We start from the raw sequence: 13,921 nt of genomic DNA on the forward strand, positions 1-13,921 counted from the left end.
TTACTGATTGGGATTTATTTGGATTGCAATATAATTGGTGACACCCAGCAATTTTAACATTTTTTCCAGATCCATGTGCATCCTCACAGAAATGAAAACATAAAGGAAAGCATTAGAAATAAATAGAAGGAGTTAACACTTCTTTTCATGGCAACTAATTATGTTTTCACTGATACCGAATTGGATTTTTGAACGTAAAATAGGATATGAAAGTGGACAATGTTTAGGTGTTAATCCCACACTCATTGTTGTGCTCTTCCAGTACAGCTGGAAAACTTCTGTATATTAGGAAATTCAAATAACAAATAAATGCTAAATTTTCCAACCCATCTAGGAACGCATGCAGAGAAGAAACACAATTGTATTTTAGCTAAAGAAACCATACTTCCTGGTCATTTTTTATAGTTTTGTTGCCTGTAACTCATGTGCAACTGAAGGACTTTTCTGTGCTTGTTTTCCATCATAGATATGTTCAGAAACATTAAGTTAATCTGATATTTCATTCATTTATATTCTCTATTGTTTAAACATCTTAACAGTATTTGACTTCTTTCATCTGGCTATTCTGGACTACTCTGACTCTGACTGGACTACTCTGGGTTAATTTAAAATTCACATACGATCATAAAGACAAAAAAAAAATGTTCAGTGGTTATTGTCACAGCACCATTTTTTCAGCTGCTGGGAAAATATATTGAGTGGCAAGGCCAAGAAGGAATTATATATCAAGAAACAAAGACATTTATTAAGGGATTTGGAATGCTAGCCAGCTCCTTTTCAACTGCTTCATGCTTAATTCCTTCAACAGTTAATGATGCACAGTAATGTTACTATTGGCATTTTACAGCCAGCTCTATGGAAATATTTACCTTCTTAGCTCTGTTATTTGAAAACAAATTCAAATAGGGCGGGTAGACGAGAAATACTATAGAGTACTTTCAAGTTCCAAAGAGATTCTGCTGTGTTTACGCATTTTAAGTAATACTCCATACATACTTTCATTGATTCCTATGACTGCCTTTGTAGATGAAAGCAACAAGGTCAGCAGAAATAGGCCATAATCTTCTATCCCATTCTACTCCACTTTCAATAATATAGAGTAATTCAACAGATTTACAATAGCATTACTGAGAACAGAATTATTTGGGCTGCTTGCCAGCTGCATTTCAAGTTAAATACCAAAGGTTAGTCATTCAGAAGTACCCAAAACAAACGTTTTACTACTAGGCAAAACATCCTCAATGAAGAGCATGTGGCTGATTTTCATTCAGCATAATGATAATGTTTTTCTATATCTGTGGGTCATATTTGTTTACAATTATTAGACACAGATAGATTAGTTATAGATTAGTTTACAAGCAATAGTGTCAAGTTTATTTTTAAACTTAATTAAATCAGCATTTAATTATGTACTTATACCTATTTCATATTACTTATAAAATATTGCTATACATTTGTTTCTATATTGCCTTCAATTATAATGCCTTTATCTAAAAAAATGGCACTTCTACCTCAGCTTTATATCCATGGGAATTCACACCATGATCTCATTGGGAGATTTAATTCCCACAGGATAATTCACAGATACATACATCCACTGGAAATAAAAATGTTCCATTGATCCTTCATAAATGTGCAAGGAGCTATATATAGCTCATGCTATTGTGGGCATATGTTGTGCCTCCAGGAGAATCTGATTAGATGAGATACTTGGAATAATTCCATGAAACAACAAATTGAGATAATGAGTGCACTGAATAACTAAAGCCTTGCAGACATTTATGGACATGCTTAACTTCATGCACACTACTAATCCCATTTAAATCAAAATGTGCCTTTGCAGGGACATCATGGAGTTGGATGCTAAACTTGTGGATGTTGGATGCTATTTTTAGTATATATCAGCAGAATATCTGTGCACTCTACAGTCCTACAAGTTTTATCTATTTATCAACCCTCTGAGATAGAAATACACTCATTTTAAACAGAGTACACAATACCGAAGTCTGTGGCTGAACCAGATAATGAACTTAAATCTCACAAGTCCCATTAAGCTACTTTATATTTTAGATTATCCTTGCTAAATTAGACCTCTCAACATATTCTAAAGTTATACACAAAAGGACATTATTTCGTAGATTTGTCAGATTTTGCAAAAACATTCCTAATCATGAAATTGTAGATGTATTCATAATGTGTTAAATTTCGTCTCTTCAATATTTTATTTTTTTTCTCTAACTATTGTCTAATTAGCAAATTAAGCTCTCTATGTTGTCTGTGGAGACAAGAAGGGCATAGAATAATTTGAGTTTCAAGGGACCTTAAAGACCATCCTGTTCCAACCTCCTGCCATGAGCAGGGACACCTTCCACCAGACCAGGTTGCTCAGAGCCCCATCCAGCCTGGCCCCAAGGCTGGGGCAGCCACAGCTTCTCTGGGCAGCTTGTGCCAGTGTCTCACCACCCTTGCAGGGAAGAATTTTTCCCTAATATCTAATATAAACTACTGTCTTTCAATGTGAACACATTTCCCCCTTGTCCTGTCACTACATCCCCTATAAAAAATTTCTCTCCATCTTTCTTACAGTCTCCCTTCAGGTACTAGAAGGCAACAATTAGGTGACCCCAAAGTTTCTATTTCCAGACTGAACAACCCAAAATCTCTCAGCCTCTTCTTGTATGAGAGGTGCTTTATCCTCTGATCATCTTGGTGGTCTCCTCTGGATTTGCTCCAGCAGCTCCATATCCTTCCTGTGCTGGGAGCCCAGAGCTCATGGAGCAGAGCAGAGCAGAGCAGAGCAGAGGGGCAGAATCCCCTTCCTCATCCTCCTGGCCACTCTGCTTTGGGTGCAGCCCAGGAAACAAGTGGCTTTCCAGGCTTCCAGTGCACATTGCTAATTATTTGCTCTGGTTTTGGTATCTTGAAATGATCCCAGCAATGATTCAGTATGAAGCCATTTCTTGAACCTTTCCCTAAGTGCTCTGCCAGCTCTTTTCAAACAAACTGCAGGGAGCTGCTCCTCATGTCCTCTCTCACATGGGCCTGTCTGAAATAGCACAAATCCGTGGCACAAATGGACAGGAGAACATTTTGACAGACATCACTGAGTGAAGGCACTATTTCTTTTTCTATGAATGATCAAGTACAGTTGCAGATGAATGACCTTTAGCAACTACAATTCTGTGTCAATAATATCTACATCAATTCAATGTCTTAACTAAACCTCTAAATCAATGTCTTCTGTGTAAACATTTAGAAGCATTTCTGGAAGCAAATTATAATAAAACCTCTCATTGTTAATATAAAGCATCATATTTTTAAAAGACAAGTTTTAGAGGAGATATAAATAATTACATTTTTTTATTACATCAGTGGAGACTTAGCAACTGTGATTAGAAAGAAGTTTCTGATTAAAGCAATTTTCTTTCAGTAAGGTCTACAAGTGTATCCACTAATTATCTGCCATGTTTTCAGAGAATACCAGTAAAAATGATCAAAGGAGGCATATAATAAAGCAAATCAGGATAAATGGTGTAGAGAAAGCAAAATTAGCGTCTGAGAGTTTTAATGGCACAAAAAAAAGAAAAGGTGGAAAACTGAAAATGACTGATTTTGTTTTCTTTGTTGCAGTGGTCAATAATTAAATAAAATCTAAGCTGAAACTGTACAGTCGTGTTAATATCCATGACTTTGATTTAAAAAATGCAGTAAATCCTTAAGATTCACATTTTAGGATTTAGATTCCAAGTAATTTTAATCTATTGAAGATTCACCATGACCTAATGTAGATCACTTTATCCATCTGCATTCAGAAGCAACCTTATAGCTTCCTTTGAAGCAACTATTTCTAGATACTACCAACAAGTGGAAGACTGTTGGGATATCTATTCTTGATACACTAAATAATATCATTTCTAGAATATTTTCAGAATTTTTGTAATTCCACAGGACAGATTAAAATTTGATAGATCTGTTGTTTTGCACAAGTATTTTCACATTGTCCACTATCTTAGTTGAAATACGCAGGTTGAAAGTTTAAAAAAAACCCAAAAACCTGGAATATATAACAAATAGACTTACACAGAAGTGTTTAGTTCTTGTAGAAAAAATACTTCTCCTGCAAGGGAATGACATCATCATACAAAGTGACTTGGAAATTAGAAGTAGCTCTCTAGTTTCATGATGTGCTGCCATTTCTTCAGCAGATTGTAAAAGACTACACATAAATAAATGTATATTATTAGATCCTTCTCTTTAGATTTCAGAATAGGAAAATATTTGAGATATAATGATACAGTTCAAAATATATTTCTCCCTTTTGTGATTTGGTGTTCCATAGGTCTTTCTCAAAGCTCTAAACACATTTTGAAGATGGACAAAAAAATTGAGTCATCTCAGCCAGTGATCAACTGAACTGGAAGAAAAAACAGTGACAGTTGCCTTGGGTTAACCAGCAGAAGTGATGTACGTTCAACAATAGCTCTCAAAAGAGAGTCATCTGAAATGTTTACCTCAAAAGCTTTGCAAACCTTTCCAGCATTCTTAGAAATAGTGATAAGGATAAAGGTATGTGATAAATGTTTCTTTGATTTATTCCAGGATACAACAGAACAAGAGACCTTTGAATACAAAAAGACTATTAGAATACTAAAGACTGATTTTAAAAATAATGTTATTTAATGCAGCTGATGATTTTCATTAGCTGCATTATTGCAAACATCTTAAATTTGCCATCGTAAAGTCAATTATTAAGTCTCCAATAAATCAGTGTTTGCAGAGAACCCCTCATTATGAAAAATGGTGCAGGCTTTGGTTATGAGGATCTATTTATTTTAATCAGCATCTGCCACAGACTTGTAGCTTTGTCAAAGTATGACAGTTTCTTCAGGCCCTGCAACACAAATCTAACACAATCCAGAAAAACACAAGGGCAATTCAATGACTGAATCAGAACTCAGTTATTGGAAGAAACTATCAAATCATTTTACAAATGTCACCTTCACTTTAAGTACATTGAACTTAGTTATAGGCTGCAAACAGTTGTTGACCTTGCAGAAAACCTTTCAGTTTGGAGAGGAACAGTGAAGCCTCATATCTTTTTAAAGCAGTTATTACCTCAAATAAGGTACATCATTAAGCTGAACGGGTAAACTCAGTCATTTCTGTCACCACTACATTCAGCATTTTGACTCAAGTGACACAACTGTTTTACCCAAGCTCCAGAGACATTTCTAACAGCAAGGTATCTTCACTGGGAGTAATTCAATAAAGAGTGCTGCTTTAGTGAACTGATATGGAGTTGTGGCAATGTTAACATCTGAAGAGCACTGCTGAGAAAGCACTGTCTGAAACTGGAATTGTCTTCACAGCCACGGGAGCCTAAACAAAATTGCAGTAATTTCAAAATGGCACAAATTATATATGTAGGTACTAAGGCAGTGGACAGGTAGTGCCATGGGGTTTACACATCGCTTATGACAAGGCATTCCTTACAGAATTTGGAATATATCAACCTTCATTCTGTCTTTTCACTCTAAGCCACAAATCCCTGAATTTTGCAGGTGACAGGAGGAATTTTTCTAATGTACTTTATAGGTTACAAAATAATACCTTTGTTCAACAGAAACCTTTTCTTGAAGAGATTCATATTGCTTTAGTGAGGGTGTCAAAAGAGTCTCTGTAACCAGCATTCGGTTTTATGCTTGCTTTAATCTCCTACAAGTGAGAAGATGGCAGAGTTGAGGACAGCTCTTACAGCTGAGCAAATACAATAAATTAAATACAAGACAAAGCTCCTTTTCAACTACAAAATTTCAGCCTAATATTTGGAAACCTATCTCATACAAATTAAAGGTCAGTGGCTATTCAACTAGGCTATGAAATCTCCAGGGAGCTACAAGCCCACACATTCTATTCCACCAGAGATAACAAACTAACATTTTGGATCATCTGACCACGCTTTTGGTTCTGTACCTCAATGGCTGTTTACTCTTACAAAAGGTATTTCTTAACTTACTGAGTATTGAAATAATCAATCGCACCAGCATTGCCATTGATTCAAAAGCCATTTGAATTTTTGCTAATTCTCTGTGATATCTTTGTAGAATAAGGGTTTTTCACAATAACAAAAGATGTTAATTCCAAAATGGTGTGCAACCACTTTAATATTTCTTACAGAAAAATGTAACTCAGAATTTTACACTAGAATTGGTCCTGTGATTTCTTGCAATTTTTCCCATTATTTAATATCTAGTCATTTCTACATAATTATTCTAAATACAGTTTGTTTACTGTATTGTTTGTTTGTTTTGGTTTGTTTAGCTTTTGGGGTTGTTTGATTTTAATGCTGACTGGTTGCTGTTTACCAAACAAATAGTAGTAGTAGAAGTGTGATTCTATTCTAGTGACACTACTACTATAATCACAATTAGAAGGGGTCCCTCCTCAAGTCTTGCTTCTTATTTGCCTTTCACAGCACTGCAGATGTTATCCAGTAATATAAAATTTTTTCAAGCTCAATATTTTCCAAAGTAATCCTGCTGTAAGTAACATCATTGCTCCTAGCCTGATGCATTTTCTTCTCATGTTCTTTTTTTTCTCAGATTATTACAAGGCCAAAAACCACTTCAGATATTAGTTTGGTTGGTTTCCTTTTTGGTTTTTGTTGGGATTTTTTTGTTTGTTTATTTTTTTGTTTGCTTGTTTTTTTCCCCCAAGAGAAAATGGCCTGGATTTTTCTAAAAATAATCAGGAAGCTTGAAAGATATCAAAGTTGATTGGAAAAGAATATATATTTTTAATTCCAAAGTGCTTTTCTAACAGATCTGTTTAGATTTTTTTGTTTAAAAAATTGAGAAACATAGGAAGCATATTGAGAAAAAATACTTTAATTTTTTTTTTCTGTTCTGACCAGTATTGATAAGTAGTTCTGTTCAAATAAAGATTCTCTGTGACAGCTGATAAAAGAGAAAATGGAAAGAGAGGCATTTGAATGTACTTATGGTAATTTCCCTTTAAACTTTGAACTACAGATGGATGAAATTAAGTCTAAATCTCATCTCAAAATGAACTTTAAATAAAAATGTATTTGTAATTTGGATCCAAATTCTAAAATACTTTCTCATCACCAATTTAATCTCACAGCTTGATAGGTTGCCCTGTTCTATACACAGATAATGAATTATCACTTCTGGAAAAGGGCTGGAAGTTTGCCAGCACCCTAATAAATAGGTCAGGTAAAGGTAGGAGGAGGCAGAGCAGTGGTTGTGGTACTCAGCCACTGGTGCTTTAAACAGTGAGAATGGGAAAAGACACATCACTGGGGGAAGAGAAAGGCCTCTGTCATTCCTTTTGGGTATGTCTTCAATTGCTAGCAATCTTCTCTGTTTCACTTTCACAACTAAATTTTCATGCTCTAATTGCTAGTTAAGTTAATATAATTGCATAAATATCTTCACATCATTTCTCTGAAAAATCTTGTCTGGATTTTTACTGCAAAATCAATATCATATTCAATTTCTATCTATTCCACCAGTGTAAAAGGCACTTAACATTTGTGAAATGATTAATTTATTTCAACTGTTACATGTTTCTTTTATTAGTTGTCCTTTGGTATCTAAATCATGTAATTCTTTTGGGACTGACACCATTCTACTTTGCCAGAGATTTTCCACTGACATCAGTAAGAGACAGATCTGTGAATTTATGGCAAAATAGTCTTAGCATGAAGATTGCTCATTTGGGACTAAGTTGGCCTCACATTTCAGTATTCTTGGCCTGTGGAAGCAACTTTTTATTAATCAGTAATGCCAGCCTATTGAAGTTTTATTATTTAACATGGCAGGGAGTTGGAACTGGATGGTCTTTAAGGTCCCTTCCAAATGAAATGATTCTGTGGTTCTAGGATTGTAAGAGTTTCATCCTTAAAAGTTGAATAAGTTGTCATTTTAGTGTGTTGATGAAGAAACAGAAAAAGAAATGTCAATCCTTTCCTCAGTCCACACACCTTAGGGCTCATTTTCTCCAGGTAATGAACAATTCCATGGAAGTGAAAGAGTATTCTCCTTATTTTGAGTTTTGTACATAGCTTGCAATACTTCTGATTCTCTGAACAGGATAAACCTTCCAGTTGATAAATTACTGTGTAAGCATGGGAAAAGTCCACCTCTTAAGGTTTGGAACTGAAATAGTTTTTGTTTTCATTTCTATGGAAAATTGAAAGTAGTTCCCTCAGATAGAAGATTGCCCCTCTTGTCTCCACATAGATCTAGACACCTTAATTTGCTAATTGGACAATAGTTAGTGAAAAAAAGTAAATTTAAGAAAAAGCTATAAAATATTGTGAAGTTGAAGAGATGAATTTCAGCACATTAGGATTAAACATTGAGTAGAAAATATATGGTTGAAGATGAAAATGCAAGCAAAGGCTAGCCCTCAGCTATCCCCTGTTAGGTTATTGGCATCAGACATTTCTCATCACCAGTCTCAGCGGTTCTCCTTGCTGCCAAAACTGACTTCTGGTGTCATGAATTTCAAGTTCCTTTTTGCTTCCAGGAGGTAACATTCATAAGACAGTGAATCGAACGTTAACGAAGTTTCCCCTATTGATTCTTATGTTTACTGTATTTTTCAAAAGCTACAGAAATAGCTGTTTTCCCTCTTTTGTCTGATTCTAAACGAGAAAAGAGGTTTTATCAGATTAGTCCTTATTTTTATGCAAGCACACAAATCAACAGGCACATAGTAAATGAAAAAGAAAACTCATCACTTTATCATTTGCAATATGCATCCCTGATTCTCCAACATTCCACAATAAACTTATAGATTAAAGATCAGAGAGGAAATTAGAACGGTAGAGAAAAGTGTTGAGAGCTCAGCTCACCATTTTTTCTTATTCTGCTCCTCCATGATTAGAACAGAAAGGAGGAAAAAAGAAAGAATCTGGGAATACTTCTGTCTTCCAGCATCCCTGAGAAACTATCCCAACAGAGGAATTTAACAGCATTGAAACACACTGAATCATCCTAGAAACCTTAACTCAGGAAAAAAAAAATCATTATATATATATGTAGGTATATATATTTATATATATGATGAATCACTTGAACATATGTGAATACAATTCTTTCTCTCTTTCTGTATATATATATATATTTATACATGGACATGCAGGCACACAGAAACCTGGACACACTCCAGGAGAATTAACAATTTGATTTGGCTGTCTATTTTTTCTGACCAGCAGTAAAGCTGTATGGTTGGGTCCCAAATCCTTCATTACTATTGGGTACCAGTCTAACTTATGCAACCTGTTCTTGTGTTCTAGAAGGTCTCAAAAAATATGATCATGTCAAGCATCCAGTGCATTGTCTTGGCTTCTAATGTTTTCCTCCATTTTCAGCTGAGGAAAAAAAAAAACAATTGAGAATTGTGTAATTCTGAACCACTCTTGTCCTTTAGTTTGTTAGCCTAGTGAAGATTTTAGAGTTATTTTCAAATAATTTGGTTCTCTCAGGAGTCGCTGAATTCTGAGCCTCTTGGTCAAATACCATTACAATAGACACCTGTTTCAAACCACCAATTAACACCAATTAGTACAACAATACCACATGTCCAAATTATTTATTTGCTACAGGTTCGTGAAAAATTCCTTGGCAAAGACAGTACTGAGCATTATTCATTGTTTTTCACTGCAGAAATCAGAAACCATGATTTAGGGTATGAATACATTATGTAGCCAGATGGCTTTTTCTAATATTATTTTTTAACTTAAAATTAATCCTGATTTTACAATTCTTTCAATAACCTTGCTATAAATATTAAGAACCTTCCTAGAGCTCACCAGCACTTTTAAAAACCAGATAGGTTCATTGAAAATGCACTGCCCTCTCAAAAAGCTGAGTAGTTACTTCCATCAGTCAACAACAGTCCCCAAATACTTTTGTGCCTGTGCAGAACCTCTCCCCAAGCCAGACTATACAGACCTTTCACCACCCCTTTTATTATGCCATCCAAATGTCACTTCCAGCTATTTTAATCTTGCAGCACATTAAATATTTGTGACTATTTTAGATAGTAAGTAGGGCAAGTTATTTTCTGCAGAAATAGTATTTACTGTGTGTGTGGGTGGTTGTTTTCATTCCTTGATGTATTCCACAGATAAGACATGTTGGGTCTTTCAGCCTAGGAAATATGGCACAGGAATTTACATCTTTTCAGAGCTGACAGTGAGTGTCAAGCGCAGCGATCCCCAGCTGACAGTGATGACTGACAAAGGTCACTCAAGAGTTAAAGATGAATGAAAGGTTCTAAAATACGAATCTGGAAATGGAGTGAAGCTTGTTTGAAGATGTGACATCCCATTTTGCAAAAATCATCCTTAAAATTGCAATCTGATGGGTAATACTCAAAGCAATTTCCTAAAAGAAAAATGATTGCAGAAATTTAAGGTAGGAACAAAAGCTATCTGGTGTCAAAAGCAAAGGGAAAGCTGTTTTCATACAAGCTGCAATTTGAAATTAGTCAGATTTGATAGATTGTTACCAGCACAAACTGAAAAAAAAAACCCCAAAACCCACCAACAAAACACACAGACAAAAAAACCCACCCAAAACCTTGCCAAAACAAGACCAGTTATTTCAGATATTTTTTTCTCAGAACTTCTGCATATTCACCAGAATGACTGGCCAAGCATAATGTCCCTGAGGGACTCAGTTATGCTTGACGAATCAGAGATGATATGGCTTTGCTTATATACTCTTGAAGCATGAACTCACCCTCATATTTACATTCTTGTTGGCTGGATTTCATTTTTGAAATCTTTTCAAATGTGAAATAATATTAATGTTTATAGAACCTGAAAATACCCCTATAATCAACACTTTGATTATCCCTAAAAATTGTAGCCAAGACCTCTATAAAGGGAAATGGAACAAATGCAAAGAGATTTTTAAACCAAAACATGTTATGACTAACCAGATCATGGTAAAGAATACCGGAGAAATTACTTTCCTCCAACCTACAGTTTTGGCTTACTGCTCTACAAGTTCAATGAAAACGAATTAACATCACAGTTGCACTTCAGGGAAATATCTACAAAGGTTTACACGGATAATGCAACCCATCTGGCAGTGAATTCTGGAACAGCCCATGTACACTTCTGATTTAAATGGAATATTACCATACGGTAAGGAAATACTTAGTTTTAATGAAAGAAGCAAGTAACACATGCTTCTAATGCTGAGAATATTCTTAATATTCTACCTTTTTGCAAAGAACCCAAGGACTGCTTAAAACTAATTTATAAGGCACTACTACAGTTGAATTTTTTTTGGCATGGAGGTCAGAGAATTGTTGACCAAAAAGACTAAACTACTTCCTGTGATGTGCTGTAATATACTATGGTATAAGTACCTAGCTAAGGCTACAGCTCAAAAGTAAAATAAAAAAAAAATACACAGTAAAATATATGGACATTGTCAGATTTCAGACCTTCTCAGTAGGGAGATTTTAATGAAACTCAACTTGCCTCTTAATCTTTCCCCAAAAAGTCACTGAACAAAGTTCAATCTACTATTAGAAGCCATATTTTCCACAGCTTTCAGGGTTTTGACATCTCTTTCCTGAATCCTTTGTAATGATTTACTCTAATTTTTGATGTCTGGAGCTAGAGATGGAATTCCAATAACATTCTTGTCACTGCAGGGATAATACAGATGAAGTATTTTCTCCCCACTTCTAAAGGATGTTCCTCTAATAATTTAAGGATTACAGCTGCTGGTTTTAATATAACTCTGCAAAACATATTGACAGCTCCTGACAGTTTCATTCTGAGTTTTGTTTCCATGAATACAGGATATCCAAAACCAAATTATGCATCATAAAAAATGCATTATGAATTTTTTTTCTTGACATTACAGATACCTACACAAGGCTTTGGATTCCAGTGCATTCACTCTCTAAATGAGTTTTTCTCATATGAGTGCATAATAGCAAAATAAATAATTCTGTGCTGCTTATGGCTCATGAGAAGGAAGGAAAATGAAACAGATTCAAGGCCATAAAACCAATTCCCAGGAAGGATAATGCAAGTGATACATCCTGACTAGCCTCTCCATCTCCATGATGAATAAACCAAAAAATTCTCAAATTTTTTGGCCTTGCCAATTGCAAGTGACAAGTCCAGTCTTTGTGATGAGTTTAGTCATTAGTCACACTTCACCAATGTCACTGCCTGAAAATATATCCCAGACTAAGCCTTGATTGTCACCATATCTTTCTCATCTACTACTCGCAACATCAGAAGATCAGAAACAACCTTCAAGTTTCCCCTTTCCATCATGATTATTCAAGTACCATAACAGATACATATGACAAATTTCTAGGCTGACAAATTTTCTCTAGAAAATGCCCTACAGGTTTGGTCTGAATTTTGGAGCTGGCTGAGTTTGCACAGGATTAAAGGCAAAAAAGCCTACAAACCAAGCATGGATGCTTTCAATGAGCATGAGGGTCCAGATCCATTCCGAAAACCTATCCAGAATCAGTCTATCTCAAGCTGGATTTAGGAAACAGCTGAGAGACACCAAAATTATATGGAAAATTCACTTGGTGAATTTCTACATATATTTTTCTTGGTTTGCAGTCTTCCCAAACCAGGAAAACCCTCAAATTGCTTCAAGCAGAGGCATCTTGGAGACCCATTCCCACTTTGTCATAGTGATTAAGAGGCAGATAACAATGGAATTGGCTTTCTACCTTTTTACTATAAAATCAGGAAGCCAAAATCCTTGGATTTTCAATTAGAATCCCAGCTTTGGGATTTCAGACAGCCAACAGCAACAATAACTCTAATAGCTTCAATTTCTTTCCTCTGTTCCAGAGGCCTTGAGAGAATATTTATTTAAGAAATAGCATATATTTGGTTTCCATAACAACATTTTCTGCATTGCAATAAGTATAAAAACAAATTAACCCTGCCAGTCCTAGTGTTCTCAAGCAGCCAGCTCTGTCCTCAGACAGCATTTTTAATTAGCATTTAAAGAATAAGCTGATCTCTCACGTGTTACGCATTAGGAGTTTGGGGTTTTTTTAATCCTCAGATTGTGGCTTTTCTGAATTTATTCCTTTTTTTTTCTCATAGAGATCAGACGTACAAGTTCAATACATCTCCCTTATCTACATCCTCCTGGCTATTTCAAGTATCTTAGCACACATAACAAGTGACTTCTTACATTTCTTTTATTACTTGTATACCTTAAGGGTCATATATTTCATTCTAGTGTTACATTTAGTCAGATCTGGCACAACATCCATGTCAAATGGTCCTGATGAGATTCTAAGTTCATTTTTAGAATATTAAATGTGCTGCATTTTCTGCAAGTACCAGACAGAATTCCTGGTTCAGATATTTCTTACTAAAATAAAACTGGGTTAACAGAAGGTAGTGTGCAGTTGGTGTCAAAAGAATGACGTCTGCAGAAAAAAAAAATAAAAAAAGGAAAAGTAATTACTTTTCTAGACTAGGCTTGTTTTAAAGAGAGACAAACTGTCCCTTTCTTCTAGGAAGTGTGTAACCATATCCTGTATATAACAACATCTAAGACCTAGGGTTTGTTGTTAGGAATGCTCCATACACAATCATGGCAAGGACAATGATTTAATTTCATACTTTCAAAAATCTTATCCAAATTCCCAGATATTTCATAACCCAAATTGGCTCCATCCAACAGCCTCCTGCAATAGGATCCTATCTCTTTTTACCTCCTGATTTCCAAATCTTTCCCTGTAGGGAGAAGATGGATGCTAAAATACATAATTACTTTTATGTTTTACTGACTTTTGTATGGGAAAGTAAGCAAAGAAGCCATAAACCCTTCCCTATTTTCAGTTTTGTAGTCAAGAAAGACTCGCAGAAACTGAT

Source organism: Lichenostomus cassidix, chromosome 5 (assembly GCF_008360975.1).
Source record: "Lichenostomus cassidix isolate B80296 chromosome 5, HeHo_3.0, whole genome shotgun sequence".
In the NCBI taxonomy this organism is placed as follows: domain Eukaryota; kingdom Metazoa; phylum Chordata; class Aves; order Passeriformes; family Meliphagidae; genus Lichenostomus; species Lichenostomus cassidix.